The following is a 16992-nucleotide window of genomic DNA, read 5'->3' as shown; positions in this document are numbered from 1 at the left end:
CGAGTTTTGTTGTTTATCTGTTTCTGCAGGGGGTTATCAAGAAATAAGGAAGAAAGACCCACATGTCGGGATTACATAGAGATATTAACGCACCGCGCAATTTTTTTAGAAGCCACAAGAACGAATCAGAGGCCGAAAGAACGAATCAGAGGCCGAAAGGGGCCAGGCCCAGGGCGCCCGCCCTGAGGACCTGGGCGCCCGCCCACCTCTGTACTCCAATCGGGACTCTTTTCGCACACGACGTTCCACCGACCTAAAGGATCAAGGATAACCGTCCAATCAATGTCGGTTTGATCCAATGGCTCACGTTCACTTGAGGGGACTATAAAACCAGACCCCCTGGCCCCTGGAGGAGACAAGTTTATCATAGAGTTGAGGGGAGCCCTCGAAGGAAAACCTCTTCTCTAAATAATTTTTTTAGGCTTAGCAACCAATGTGAGTAGAAATAGATCTTCTAGTTTCTACTAGATTGAGAGAGATAGAGTGGAGGTGTAGATCGGAGGACGCCCGGCCTATCGGTGTCTACTCCGAGCTTGTACCTGCGGGATCAAGTTCTCCTAACTCGAGGCTTGCTCCTTGGATTCTTCAGTATTTCAACTTCTAAATTCCTGTAAGTTCTTGTTTTATTGTTCTTTTGGTTTATGAGTTTACTTTAATCTCTTCGCGTAGAGTTTAGAGTAATCATCTCTAGCGTAGACATGGTGTTTAAGCTAGGATACTCAAAGATATTCCCTGACTAGCTAGACCGTGGTAGTAGCGAGGAACGTGACATTTCCGAGTTACCTTTGTAGACCATATCTCGTTAGCAGGAAGGATAGGGTTTATAGGTGCGGGTTGAACATCCTTTGTGGTGTCTAGATTCCGTTAGCCTCCCCAATAGAATAGTAGATCATCCTTACCAAGGTTAGAAGGAGATTACGGTTGTAGTCTTCTCTATTTATCACTCACATCGAGAAACATTCTTTGTTGCCTAAAGGGTTAGTAGTAACAGACCAAGTTAGTCAGATGCACTCTTTCTCCTAGTCGTAAAAAAATAAATATGATACTCTAGATAACCTCACGGGTGAAGTGCTCACCGATATCCGTACGCATGCGGATCAATTCCTTATTGCATTCCCAAATATCAACAGCAGGTACAACCTCAGAGTAGACACCGACAAGCCGGGCTTCCTCCGATCTACACCTCCACTCTATCTCTCTCAATCTAGTAGAAACTAGAAGATCTAATTCTACTCACATTGGATGCTAAGCCCTAAGTCTATTTAGAGGAGAGGTATTCCTTCGAGGGCTCCTCTCAACTCTATGATGAACTTGTTCTCCTCCAGGGGCCAGGGGGTCTGGTTATATAGTCCTTTCAAGTGAATATGGGTCGTTGGATCAAACCGACATTGATTGAACGCATATCCTTGATCCTTTAGGTCGGTGGAGCGTAATCCCCGAAGAGAGTCCTGATTGGACTCTGGGACAGGGCGGGCGCCCTTGGGGGGAGGGTGGGCGCCCTGCCCCCAGGCCCGTTCGCCTTCCCGTTCATTCCCGTGGCTTCTGGAGTCTTCTAGATGACAGAAAATTGTGTGGCACGTTAATATCTCTATGTAAACCCGACATGTGGGCCTTTCTTCCGTATTTCCTGATAACCCCCTGCAGAAATAGACAAACACCAAAACTCGTGGAATTCTATCAGATAAAACCCTAAGTCTGGGTGTTGGTTGCATTTGGATCCTTTTCTTTATTTATTTGATGATTATTTTTGGTACTTAAGGACCATCAACACCCTCTGATCCCAGGTTGCTAGAAACCAGGTGGGGAAGGAAGCAAACCTCAACTCCTGGATCTCACGAGTAGGTGCACGTGTGTAGTCTTTGTGGATCCAGACTTGTTGACGCCATTTTTGGACACGTATCTTTGGACGCGTATCTGGGAGTTAATGAAATATAGATCAGCGGATGAAAGAGTGGTGACTGGTTATCAAAGGAGTTGCCGATGGGATTAATGCCGATGGAGAAACAGCAGGGTGTAGCCAAGTCCAAGAGTGGTGGTCGATCTATGCTGTTGACTGATGCTGGTGATTGCCGATGTCGATGGAAGATGATTTGGCGATGATAAGCAAGGGAAAGCTTAGGATTGATAACGAAGATGATGATGATGTGCCGATCATCCAGGGTGGATAGATTAATAATTTCCATAGATGTTAGAGTCTGTTTTGTGTACAAATTCTGTTGAATTTGGAATTAGAGTCCTAGTCGTGTCTGGTTGCAATTCTTTCGGACAGGATATAAATATAAACCCTGTAGCAATGTAATGGATATACACAATCAATCAAACACAAGTTTTTCATCTATTCCAGTATCTACTTTTTCGACGACTTCATCAACTCGGATATTTTCTTTTGCTTACGAGTTCTTAGGAATTCATCGAGTTAATCTCGGCGAGTTCTCATGTTCCGCGTGAATACCTCTTGGCCGTGACATCCGGGCGCATCGCTGTTGTCGGGACCAAAGTATTCGAGTTATGACCTTTATCGATTGTAAGGTCAAATCGGCTGGCACGCCTTAACGTTGAATCGGGTATTAGCCCTTTGCGTTTGTATATCTACGTTTGCACCAACACATCTTTCGGCACGCCCGGTGGAACATAGATTCATCATCAAGATCAACATGTCGAACACTAATTTCGACTTGGAGAACGTTATCCCCATGATGGAAGCCAATCTCAGAGATGAGCAAAAGCAAGCTATGGCGAAAGCTATGGAGGACTACAAGCAGCTATGCTCAAAATCCTTCAGTATCAATAGGAGCGGCAAGGTGATCCAAAAGGAAGCATTGCCGATGCCTCGGCAAATCACTTTTGAAGCTAATCCTGGTAAACTACAAGAGATGGTTGACAGTGCTATCAACCGTGCTCTAATCAATCAATCTAGTGTGCTGTCCAATACAGTTTTCAATGTTGTCTCTAGAACTTTCAAAGAAGGACAAGTACCACCAGCTTATGTGGGCCCGGCCTATCATCAGCGAGGATCATCATCGGTTACGGCTCCATCGGCTACTACAGCCGTTGCGGGTACAGAAGTTACTTCTCCTCCAAGCACATTAGGGATGACTAATGGGCAATCTACACCGATGACGACTAATCCATCAATATCAGAGGGACAAGTTCAACTCGTTATAGATCTATTGGCATCGGCAATGTCAGGATCTGTGTTCAAAAATTGTCAAGTTTCTTTCAACTGGTGGGGATATGGTATGCCCCCAGACTTTGGTGCAAATAGTTCTAGAACATCTCAAGTGGCTCACGCAACACGCACAACTCCTATTGCATCGGCACCCCCAGTATCGTCGATGACTCAGAATCCCCAGTATTTTACAACAACTACTGCAACACCCTTTACTGGGAATTCTCAAATACCAATGTTCCAGATGCCTAACGCATCGGCAGCTCTAGTGCCGACGAATCAAAGGTTTACGACATAGCCAGGGTATGTTAATTCAATGAGGATGCGCAATTATCAACCATCGGCAGGGCCTACGCCGATGAATGTTAACAATGGATGGACAGGGCAGTTTGTCTTTCCACAAATACCTCAGCAGGATCATCAGGCTATGGGATTTCAACAGGGACCAGTGCAACTTGGTTTTTAGAATCAAGGATTGATCAATCAACCGATGAATCTTGCTCAGCAAGTTGGTGGTAAACAGGCGATGGCTAATCCCATGTTCCCTAGAAATCGAAAACCGCAAAGACACGTGGAAGCTTATCAATAGGTGCCAGATCCACAACCTGCTCATCGGCAAGATGCCGATGCCTGTTGGGCCGATAAGATAGCCGAAGTGATGAGAGATCAATTTGGGATAAAACCCAAAGTCAACACTTATTCTTTTCGAACACCGTATCCTCCTGCATATGATTTAATTCCACTTCCAAATCGATACAAGGTGCCGGATTTCACCAAGTTTTCTGGATAGGATGACACATCAACCATGGAACATGTTAATAGGTTCATCATCCAGTGTGGGGAGGCTGCTAATAGAGATGAGTTAAAGGTTTGTTTATTCTCATCATCTTTGTCTGGATCGGCCTTTACTTGGTTTATTTCATTACCTCCAAACTCAGTGATTACTTGGGCCGATCTGGAAAAGCAATTCCATAAGTACTTCTTTTCTGGAGTTCATGAGAAGAAGATTACCGATTTAGTCAGGCTAAGGCAGTGCAATGATGAATCGGTTGAAAGCTTTGTGCATAGGTTGCGAGATGTCAAGAACAAATGCTATAGTCTAGTTCTGGATGATCGGCAGTTAGTCGATTTGGCTTTCCAATGATTGTTGCCACACATCAAAGACAAGTACGCTTCTCAAGAGTTTGAAAGCCTAAGTCATCTAGTGCAGAGGATCTCTGACCAAGACATCAATGCTTTTGAACCTAAGAGAGCATGGAGCAAAAAAGTGTCATTTGTCGATGAGGCAACAAGCTCAGCGGCTTGGCGGAGTGGGTAAAAAATAAGAAGCCGATGTCTTGCCCTTTTGGGCATAAAGAGCGAGAAAAGTTTGCATTCGACATCACCAAAGCCGATACGATATTTGACTTTCTGCTTCAGGAGGGGCAAATTAAATTATCACCTAACCATGAGATTCCATCGACAAAAGAGTTAAAGAAAATCAAGTATTGCAAGTGGCATGATGCAACATCTCAAAATACAAATGAATGCAAAGTGTTCAGGCAACAGCTGCAATTGGCCATAAAGTCTGAGAGAATTAAGTTCGATAGCTCCAAAGCTCAAAAGCCGATGAAGATCGACCAACATCCTTTCACCACAAATATGTTGGATGCCAAGGGGAAGACTAAGGTTTTGACATCGGAAGCAGCTAAAAGGAGTGCATCGGTAGATCCTCAACACCAGATTACTGCCGATGACGTTAAAGGCAAGGGCTTGATCCAAGAAGGCACCAGCTCAGGAAGGCCTCCTTGATCCGGTATTGTGATCACGCATAGACGACATCGGGAAGCATGGCAGCAGCGTGAGGTTCGGTATCGTCGCCAATAAGAAGATCAACACCGAGAGGAGGAAAGGCATCGACAGGAATGGAATCAGCATAGAGATCATTGGAATTGCCCATTCTTCATTCACTGTTGGGAGCAAAACATCAAGCTACCAACTGTTAGAGATTGCCCTGAGTGCAATGGTTATAATCGGTATGATAGATCAAAACGGCAGTAATCAGAACAATGATCGGTGTTTTGGTGGGCCGATTAGAGGAAGGGCATCAGTTCATGATCGACTGGGGGGCAGGCTCAGTGTGCACGATAGGCTCGGTGAACGTGTTGGCTATTTTCCAAGAAACCAAGAGGAGCTTGAGGAGATGGAGGATGCGCGAGTTCCCGATGAGTTCATATTTTGCAGAGATGCCAATACTTATTGGGTGGAATTAAGGGAAAATCATCGTCAATCGGTAAGGCAACCACAACTTCCTCCATGGTGTCCAGAAGGGTTGACAAGGACATAAAAAAGAAGGCTGCAGCGAGAATGACAAGAAGAACTGAGCAGGGGAGAGAATTCTGCTAAGTCTGGAGACCGGCAGCAGTCAGATCCTGAGGGAAAAGGTCCATCGGCAGATGTTAATATGGTGTTTATGTTACCAATGAAATTCCTAGCACCTTTCAGTGATGATGAGGAGATAGATTTCCCGATCAGATAGCTCAGTTGGCTCTGGACCCGATGACGGCTATCTTTGAAAAGCTTACTGACGACGAAATACAGCACCTTAAAGCTTTGTTTGTCAAAGGTAGGGTTGATGGACAGCCGATGACCAAGATACTTGTTGATGGTAGGGCTGCTATCAATATCATGCTGTATGCAGTCTATCGGAAGCTTGGCAAAGGAGATCAGGATTTGACCAAGACCGATATGATGTTAAAGGATTTTGAATGGAATGTGTCTCTAGTCAAAGGAGCCATATGTGTTGAGTTGACCATCGGCAGCAAAACCTTGCTGACAACTTTCTTTGTCATCAGTGGAAAAGGGTGCTTATAATTTGCTGTTGGGGAGAGATTGGATTCATGCCAATTGTTTCATCCCATCTACAATGCACCAGTGCTTGGTTCAGTGGGTAGGTGACAAGATTGAAATCATCCCAGGTGATTTTGCATATGTCATTGCATCGGCAGAAGCAGATACTTATGGAAGGACCAGATGCATTTTGGGAGAGATTTGGGAGAAGGATTTTCTCAAAGTTGCCGATTATGAAATTCCACCGATCAAAGCAGTCGGTTCTGACGAGGACTTTTAATGGATAGGTTCACCGATGATGGAAAGTTAGGCCAGGGGTTTACATCGGCTGATGATTTAGTAGATGTAGATATAGGTAATGGTGATAGGCCAAGGCCTACTTTTATTAGTGCTAAGTGAGATTCTGAGTGTAAGCAATAGTTAACCGATTTGTTAAAGGAATATTAAGATTGCTTTGCTTGGGATTTTACCGAGATGCCTGGTTTAGATCGATCGATTGTTGAACATCGGTTGCCTATCAAGTCTGGGTTTCGGCCGCATCAGCAACCAGCACGCCGATGCAATCCTAATATCCTTCCTTATTTTAAGGCCAAAATAACTAAACATATTGAAGCTAAATTTATTCGACAATGTCGGTATGCCGAGTGGATTTCCAATGTCGTTCCAGTTTACAAGAAGAATGGGGAGCTTCATGTCTGCATTGATTTTAGGAATCTTAACAAAGCTACGCTAATGGATGGTTATCCAATGCTAGTTGCCAATTTACTGGTTGATGCTGCAGCTGGACATCGGATCATTAGCTTCATGGATGGCAATGTAGGATACAATCAAATATTCATGGCTAAAGAAGATATTCCAAAGACCGCATTTAGATGTCTTGGTCATGTTGGGTTGTTCGAATGGATAGTCATGACCTTTGGCTTGAAAAATGCTGGTGCTACTTATCAGAGGGCTATGAATTTTATCCTCCATGTGTTCATCGGCAAGTTGGTGGAGATCTATATTGATGATGTAGTGGTTAAGTCTAGAGATTTCACAAGACATCTCGCCGATCTGCGAAAAGTGGTAGAGTGCACAAGGAAGCATGGTTTGAAGATGAATCCTAATAAATGCGCATTTGGTGTATCGGCAGGACAATTTCTTGGTTTCATGGTGCATCAGAGAGGAATTGAAATTAGTAGGAGATCTATTGATGCTATCAACAAAATAGTTGCTCCCACCAACAAGACTGAACTCCAATCTTTGATCGGCAAGATAAATTTTATCACGCGATTTATATTTAACTTATCTGGTAAGATTCGTGCTTTCAGTCCTTTACTCAAGTTAAAAGCCGATCAAGAATTTATACGGGGGAAGGAGCAACAGTTAGCATTGGATGAAGTCAAGAATTATTTGACAAATCCTCCAGTTCTAATTCCACCTCAACAAGGAAAGCCTTTCAGATTATATTTGTCTACCGATGGGATGGTCATCGGTTCGGCTCTAATTCAAGAATTTGAAGGGAAGGAGCATGTGATTTATTATCTAAGTAGAAGACTGGTAGATGCTGAGACAAGGTATTCGGCAGTTGAAAAACTATGCTTATGTCTATACTTTTCTTATATCAAATTAAGACACTATTTGTTATCGACCGAATGCACTATTATATGCATAGATGATGTAGTCCGATACATGTTATTAATGCCGATTATGAGTGGTAGAATCGGCAAATGGATTTTGGCATTATCAGAGTTTGATCTGCGTTATGAATCGGCTAAGGCAGTTAAAGGGCAAGTTATGGCCGATTTTGTAACTCAGCATTGCGGTATGGTGGGCACATTGGAAATCGTTCCTTGGACGCTCTTCTTTGATGGATCCACGTGGGACTGGGGAGCAGGAATCTGTGTAGTGTTAATTTCTCCTCAAGGAAAGAAGTATGAATTTTCTTTGCCAATTCCTGCCACATCAACGAATAATCAAGCTGAGTACCAAGCTCTAATTAAAGGATTGAAATTGTTGAAGGAAGTTCACGCTGATGCTGTTGAAATCTTTGGCGATTCTATGCTTCTTATAAATCAGCTAGTCGGGAATTATGTATGCTGAAGTGAGGTCTTAATAACCTATTATGAGAGGAGCATACAACTATTAAGGGAATTCAAGGATTTCCGATTGAAGCATATTCCTCGGTTGCACAATGAAGAAGCTAATAGGTTGGCTCAACATGCCTCAGGATACCAGCCCATTGTAAATGTATCATCGGCAGACAATACCGATGATTGGAGAAAATAAATTATTGATTATTTGAAAGATCCATCCAAAAGGGTTGAGAGGCGTGTTAGGTTTCAAACAACGAAGTATGTACTCCTTGAAGAAGGGTTGTATTAACGGACAATAGTTGGAGTTTTGCTCAAATGTTTGAGTAATGACGAGGCTAGAAGCTTAATGGGTGAGATTTATGAAGGAGTATGTGGAGCACATCAGTCGGCTTTTAAGATGAAATGGATGATTAGAAGGAATGAATATTATTGGCCGACTATACTTGAAGATTACTTTAAATACTTCAAAGGATGTCAAGGATGTCTGAAATTTGGCAACATTCAGAGGGCACCCGCATCGGCTATGAATCCCATTATCAAACCTTGGCCGTTTCGGGGTTGGGCTATTGATCTTATCGGACAGTTTTATCCGACGTCTAGCAAAGGGCATAAGTTCATTTTAGTTGCCACTGATTATTTTACTAAATGGGTTGAGGCTATTCCCTTGAAGAGAGTAACATCGGCTAACATGATTGATTTTGTGTTGGAACACATTGTTTACCGGTTTGGCATTCTTCAAACAATCACTACCGATCAAGGTACTATGTTCACGTCGGGGGAGTTTGATGAATTTGCAATCGGTATGGGAATTAAAGTGTTGAATTCTTCTCCCTATTATGCTCAAGCTAATGGGCAAGCCGAAGCTTCTAACAAGGGGATTATTAAGCTTATCAAGCAAAAGATTCAAGAAAATCCTAGAAAATGGCACATTTTGTTAAACAAAGCTTTGTGGTCATATCGGATGGCATGCCATGGATCGACTAAAATCTCACCCTATCATTTAGTGTATGGGCACGATGTGGTGTTGCCATGGGAAATTAAGACTGGATCTAGGCGGTTTTCTTTTCAAGATCAATTGGCTGCCGATGACTATGCTACTTTGATGAAAGATGAGTTGGTCGATTTGGCAGAGCATCGGTTGAGGGCTTTGATAAGTATAGAAGAAAACAAAAAGAGAGTTGCTAAATGGTATGATAAAAAAGTAAAAGCTAAGGAGTTTGCCGATGGAGATTTGGTATGGAAATTAATTCTACCGATTGGGACTAAAAGTTCAAAGTTCGGAAAATGGTCTCCTAATTGGGAAGGACCTTATCGGATGAATCGGTCTGTTCCTGGTAATGCTTATATTTTAGAAACTCTCGAAGGAGTTGAATTTCCTAGAGCGTTAAATGGAAAATATCTAAAGAAGTATTACCCAAGCATCTGGGTTGATGCACAGAAGTTTAAGTACCGATAACACTCCTATCGGCTGGATGAAATGTGTCTGGGATCAGGCATAATGTTTTTAAAAAAGTGCCGATAACAGTCCTATCGGCTAGACCAGAATGAACAAAAGATTCTAAGGGAAAAATGAAACAGATTGCCGATGAAGAGCTCACTGATTCAGCAAGGCTGGAATGGTCGATATGGCGTGCAAACGAAACTGGTTGGCCTCTTCTATCTCCCAGATGTCCTCATCTGCAGAACCCTCTACTGGCTTCAGCTTCATTTTCATCTGCAGTGCCTTATGAGCCTGGATGTTTCGTTCTTGCTGAAGAGTCTTTAGCATCTCAGGCAGCTGGCTTTCATCTTGCTAAGCTTGAGTCAGGGCTTCATCCACATCTTTGAGCTCAGCTAGCAGAGCTTCCCTTCTTGCCGATAGATCGGAAATCTTTTGTTTCAGTGTCTCCCTTGAGGACTGCAGAATGCCGATGCTCTTATGTTTCGCATCGGCAAGGTGCTTTACTTGCATTACTTCCTCTGTGAGTTGGGTGTAAGTGGCTCTATCGGCAAGATGCTGCATAGCTCTCTAGTATTGCAGCTCACGGCTCTCTAAGTGCGCAGCTTGGAATAGGACCTCTTCAGCATCGGTTGGAATTTGACCGCGAAGGGTCTTAAACAAAGCTTTGGCTGGGTCGGAATCATCAACCAAATGGGCAGTATCTTGATGCAGCAGGTTCAACAGGTCTTCCAGCTTGGCTTTGATTTCTACCGATGAGATCCCTACTCCTTGAGAGGAGCTCGCTTCTTCACCCTCTTCATCGGAAATATCGATGGCAAAGGAGAATAAGCTATTTGGAGAGTCTTGTTCCTAAAAGAGAATAAAGATAAGTTATTTGATGGTCAAATATTAGAAATGTAAAGGATGGAAATCAGATAACTTACTTGCTTCAGAGCAATCTCACGCCTCTGGCTTGATGATGCCGTCGGCACTATGGGTTGATCGGCTGAAGTTGCCGATGGAATGATATCAACTGAAAAATTACGATGGTGATTATGATTAGCAAAAATAAGAGTCATTGGTAATAATGTTATGATCAGTACTTTACACTTAGGAGGGACAGTGCTTGATTGTTCTGGGGGAGCAACCGATGATACAATCAAATCAGCTGGATCGACAGTCTGCTGAGATACATCGGCTAGTGCTTCTTGTGTTGAGGTGCTGATCGAGGAGGAGATCGTACTTGTTGTGTCTAGATTTCTGGTGAAGAGGGGGATGATTCCACATGAATCAGCGACACTGGACGAGGATGAGAAGATGGTGCTGTCCTCTGGCGCTTTGGTTGCGACTTGGTGCTTTTGGGGCCTCTTCTCTTGGCTTGGCTGGGCTAGGGGGCATCAGCACTTGTTTGGGCGCTTCTAGTTTTCGCCGATTTGCCAGTTTGCTGTTACGACAAGCCAGATTTCATGAGTAAAAGTATGAAAGAATATTGATAAAATCTTGTTAAAAGATAAAGGTTACCGATGAGGTTCCCATAGCAGCCGATGTATCCTGAAAAGATTATATGAATATGGGACAGAATTGGTATAAGTAAAGGAAATTATGAGTCTACCTTGAAAGCCTGTGCCAGGGTGGCAGCTGCAACCGATGGGGAAGTCTTCGACCGCTTGGTGGTCGTTTTCTTGAAGTGCACATTCTGATGCGTTAGGGCTGCTAAACTCGGTGCGTTATGACCGATCAGAGAGATCGGACCTGATGGAAGGAGTTTGATCGGTCTTCCACTCCTACTGACTGTAGGGGCTGGATTGTCAACCTGTCAAAATGAAAACAAGTAAGTTGCCGATAGGAATAAAAGGGATAAAGGAATTAAGAAATCGATCAAAGAGTTACAATGTTATCGAGAACCTTATAGTAGGGGTCGATCATGCCGCGATATGTCAGAGCCGATGTACTGAATAGGTGTTCCTACAGTTCTTCCCACCACTACTTGTACATCTGAGTGATGAAGTGGGCTGGAATCCAAGCCGATAGATCAATGTCTGACGTATCGGCATTTGGCTGAAGCTGAGCTACTCTTATCCACTCAAGTCTGCTGGTTATAGTTTCCCTTGGTATCACCACATCGGCATAACAAAGTCTAATCGGCAGTTGCCCAAAAGCCAATTGACGAGCCAGGGCCGATGGATTGTAAAACTCATATGTGGGGCTAGAGTTTTTTCCGCTGCCAAAGGTGTTTACTGGGATGGCTCTTGGAGTAATGATTGCCATCATCAAATCGGTATCTTTGTTGAGAGCGTCATCAAAAGGGTGGAAGATCAGCGAGAATCTAGTTTCTGGATCTTCATAAGGCATCCATGCCCGTTGGTCCTTTGGAAGACCCTCATACAGAGTCTAGAAGAATCGGCTGACCTGGTCTTCATTGCCACCAGTGCCAGGTAGAACTATAGCTGCTTCACCGTAATTTAGGGGTGGGCGAGTTGCCAATTCTTCATCGGCCAGTTCATAGTCTTCGGTGATATCTCTGGGGAATCGTTGTGCAAAAAGGTCTAATCAAAGACGTTTGTGCATGTAGACATTAAGCCACATGTTGATGAACCACCAAGGACCTCCTAGGTTGCCGATGGGTTCGCCCAACAGGAGCTTCTGAGCTACTTGATGGAGGAGGTGATAGACGGAACTAAGCAAGTATCGGCCAAGAGGAAATCGGCCGCCATCGGCTAGTCTTTCTGCTGCCGATAAGTAGACAGAGGTTGGTCCTACCGATCGGCCACAAAAGACGAACTTATCCAGCCACATATTTAGGAAAATGGCATGTTCCCTCTGCCCAACTGGTCCTGTCCTCTAGTACTTCTGAATGTACCCTGACCAACCGCCGATGTTGTGAGTTTCTACTTTGTGCTCGGGTTTGCGATCATATAGGTGGCTATCATTGGCAGTTGCTATGTCTAAACCAGTGAGCATGAGCACATCGGCAAGAGTAGGTAAAGCAAGGCCACGGCTGAACAAGAAAGCATTGAGGGTGTCTGACCAGAAGTACGAAGCCGCTACCAATAGTGATTTATTTCTTTCCATATCGGCAATGGATAGCCTAATGCAATGGTCTAGTTTACGCTCACCCCATTGGACTTCATTTGAGTTGCCGATTCTTAGGAACCAATCTCTCCACCCCATAGTAGAACTGGGCCAGGATCGAAAGGTGTCTTTCCACAGATCTAATGAGAAGTTCTTAGCTCTAAAGGGGATCCTATTTGGTTCTGCATTTATCAAATCGGTAGGATCTGGATTTCCTAATGGACCAAGGCATTGAAAGTGGGGTTGGTCAGTGGGAATAACAATTTTCTCGGCCAATTCCTAAAGGTTTGAAGGTTGAAAAAATAGGGAAAAGAAAGAGAGAAAATACCATGTAAATAACCATGCAAAAGATTGAAAGTATGGTAAAAAGAAGAAAGGTGATGCTGAATTGACCTTAGGGACGACGAAGCTGATTGCCATTTCTTCCCGAAAGGAGGAAGACGTCGAGGGCTCCAAGAATCATTGGAGGAGATCCTCGCTGGAGTTCTTGAGTTTCTCGAACAATGCCGCTGCCAGGAAGGTGGGTTTGAGGATGCAGAATGACAAGATGGAGGAAGAGTACCAAAGAAGGAAGTATTTATAGGGCAAAGTGAGCGGGGGCAATTCTGACTTATCTCTTCGTTGTATCCGTGAAATCCGAGGGTGTTCAGGTGGATATGGTAACTATTTGCACGGTAATCAAGGGATTGTCCAGGTGATTTGACAGCAAGCGGTCATGATTTTGGGAGATATTTTACTGTGCGAGATCTCCTGGTCGGTTCATCGGCAATCCTCTCTAATGGAAACATGGCCGATGAACGTATATTGGAGAGATTCGGTTTGAGAAGTTGAGAGATTCGAGGTATATGCTAGAGAATTGGGCTGAGGTTGTTTGGATTTGGCAATTAATGACTGTCAGGAGGAAATAATTGTGAAAAGGGCGTATTTATTGGAGAGAATTTTGGAGCATTAATGATTCTATAATCCGAAATTGGGGGGCATGTGTTGACGCCGTTTTTGGACATGTATCTTTGGACGCGTATCTGGGAGTTAATGAAATATAGATCGATAGATGAAAGAGTGGTGACTGGTTATCAAAGGAGTTGCCGGTGGGATTAATGCCGATGGAGAAACAATAGGGTGTAGCCAAGTCCAAGGGTGGTGGTCGATCTATGCTGATGACTGATGCTAGTGATTGCCGATGCCGATGGAAGATGATTTGCCGATGATAAGCAAGGGAAAGCGTAGGATTGATAACAAAGATGATGACGATGTGCCGATCATCTAGGGTGGATAGATTAATAATTTCCATAGATGTTAGAGTCTGTTTTGTGTACAAATTCTGTTCAATTTGGAATTAGAGTCCTAGTTGTGTCTTGTTGCAATTCTTTCGGACATGATATAAATATAAACCCCGTAGCAATGTAATGGATATACACAATCAATTCAACACAAGTTTTTAAATCTATTCTAGTATCTACTTTTTCAATGACTTCTTCTACTCGCATATTTTCTTTTACTTACGAGTTCTTAGGAATTCATCGAGTCAATCTCGGCGAGTTCTCAAGTTCCACGTGAATACCTCTTGGCCGTGACATCCGGGCGCATCGCTGTTGTCAGGACCAAAGTATTCGAGTTATCACCTTTGTCGATTGTAAGGTCAAATCGGCTGGCACGCCTTAACGTTGAATCGGGTATTAGCCCTTTGTGTTTGCAGATCTACTTTTGCACCAACAGGACTAGAGCTGGGCGAGTAGCTGGAGTGCCCCGAGCAGGAGTGGAGTGAGCAGTCGAGGAGGACTGATGATGCGTACCAGTCCTGGAAGTAGCCTGGATCGAGTACAAGTGGATCTCCGAAGGTGTTGCTCCTCCTACTGAACCTCTATCTGGCCCTCTATATGGCCCTCTGCCTCTGTCTCAGGCTCCTCAGTCTGTGCCTCTGTCTCAGGCTCCTCCTGTCTAGGCTCAGTGACATTGATCCCGACACGACGACCCCCTAGCATGATGGTACCAGGTGGAGTCCCGTGTCGCTCCTCTACGTGAAGCACTGCATGCCTTTGAGCTGGCGTGAGGTCAGACCCGATCCTCAAACCACCCGAGCGACCACCCCTCTCCGCTGCCTCTGTAGCTGCTACCACTACCATGGCTACCTCAGCCTCTCGATCACTGGCCTTCCTCTTCTTGGTCATAACCTTCTTCCCCTTGCCCTTCTCTGCAGCTGTCAGACGACGGGGCCTCCATCGCCACCTGGAGTGCCACCACTGCCGGCTGTCGGAACACTAACATTCTTGCAACGTGCCATTGCAAGAAACTAAGCCTTAAAAGTACCAACAACTGATAATCTGACACTCTTGAGGCTTGGCCTCAATCCGTACTCACAGGATTGGCCCCGAGTTCACTAAAACTGCCAACTGTCAGACAGAGACCAATGTGCTGCAAGAAATAGAGTAGCTAGGGTATACATAAGCAAATATAATAGCTAGAGATGAGAAAGCCCTATAGATCGCAACATAAGAATGGAGGCAAACTGCTTACAAACCTTTGACGAGACGCGTTCCAGATGTAGGATCGAGATCGGAATCCACCGGAGAACACGAACCAACTCCTTAAGGTGCAACAAGAAGGGAACAGATCAGATCGCCGTCAAAAACAACAATCTAATCCATTCAGACATAAAAGCAAACACCTTGAGGGTGTAGAGCAGTCAACTTACCCCCAAACCCTACACTGCGAAAGAAAACTGATCCAGGGAATTGAGGAGAGAGAAAATGGCTTGGGGAAGATCTCTGGCATGATCCTTGAAGAAAACACCGGTCAAATCGCTCAAAAATGTGGCTGCACTCGAGATCGGCGATTAGGTTTAGGGCACTGTGGCTGGCGGTTCGAGAGAAGGAAAAGAACTTGACCGATCAGACTGTGGGCGCTCGGGGTTATATCTGCTGACCGCGAGGGCACCGGACGCACTTAAGTGGTCACCAGACGCGTCGGATGCCAACTAGACTAAAACATAGAGATGTCTAAAAGTTGCACGAGCACAGGATGATGGCCACCGGATGCTCGCCTAGCGTCCGATGCCTCAGGGCACCCCTTGGTGAATCACTGGACACTCCTCATCAGACGCGCTCAGCACACTGTGCGCGGGTCCGGTGAGTGCAGACTGAGTGACCCGCCACACCGGACGCACTGGGGGTGCATCCGGTGTAGCGTCCGATGTACCATTAACCCAGATTTTCAACAAAGAACTCACCCGACATTCGCCCAACCAAGTTCCAACTTCAAAAAGACTAAAATAAACACAAATTGGAACTGGTACCAGTGACCTCTCTCAAACGATCAAATTTTCACAAATATTTAGCCTCAGGCATACTAGTTTTTATGAAAATAGTCAAGTGAAAGCGCCAAGGAGCATCGTGTGGCCATAAAGCTAGGGGTTTAAGTCAAGATGAGCTTTGAATGCTACCCCTATCAATCGACAAACACAGCGGATGCTCAAAACATAACCAAAAAGAAATGGTAAACTAACAAGCATGCATATGATATGAAGTGCAATGCAATACTTGAAAGTAAACTAATGCTTGTCAAGTTTGATCCAAGGTTAAGCTTATTGACACACACATGGGGGTTATCTTAACCATGTTAGACAAGCCCTACTCACATTTTTTTGTATTTTTATTTTTGGTATGCATGATATGCAAAACAAAAGGTATTTACAAGAACAACACACAACTTCATTTTTTAGTGAAGTTAGAAAGATCAAGCACATTTAGTTCATTTCTCAACATACAAAACCTAGCTTCATCTAGGGGTTTTGTGAAGATATCCGCCAATTGATTTTCCGTCCCCACATTCTCCAAGGATATATCACCTTTAGCAACATGATCCCTAAGGAAGTGATGACAGATGTCAATGTGCTTAGTGCGGGTGTGTTGAATTGGGTTGTTTGCAAGTTTTACGGCACTTTCATTGTCACACAACAAAGCTACTTTGTCTAGTACTACTCCATAGTCTAGCAAAATTTGTTTCATGTAAAGTATTTGTGCACAACAGGCACCGTCGGTAATGTATTCCGCCTCGGCCATTGACAAGGCAATACTATTTTGTTTGTTTGACATCCACGAGACAAGTAATCTACCTAGGAAGTGGCACCCTCCGGATGTGCTCTTTTTATCAATGCAGCACCCGGCATAATCCGAATCGGAATAGCCTACAAGTTGGAATCTTGCACCTTTGGGATACCACAAGCGTAGGCAAGGTGTGTATTTTAGGTACCTAAGAATTCTCTTGATGACAATCAAGTGAGATTCCATAGGCATAGCTTGATATCTAGCACACATACACACACTAAACATGATATCGGGCCTAGATGTGCTGAGGTAAATTAAACTTCCAATCATGGAACGATAGAGTTTTGTCAATTGGGTTACCTCCCTAATCCAAGTCGAGATGCC

This window comes from Sorghum bicolor, chromosome 9 (assembly GCF_000003195.3).
Source record: "Sorghum bicolor cultivar BTx623 chromosome 9, Sorghum_bicolor_NCBIv3, whole genome shotgun sequence".
Lineage (NCBI taxonomy): Eukaryota > Viridiplantae > Streptophyta > Magnoliopsida > Poales > Poaceae > Sorghum > Sorghum bicolor.
Note: the sequence above shows the minus strand (reverse complement) of the source record.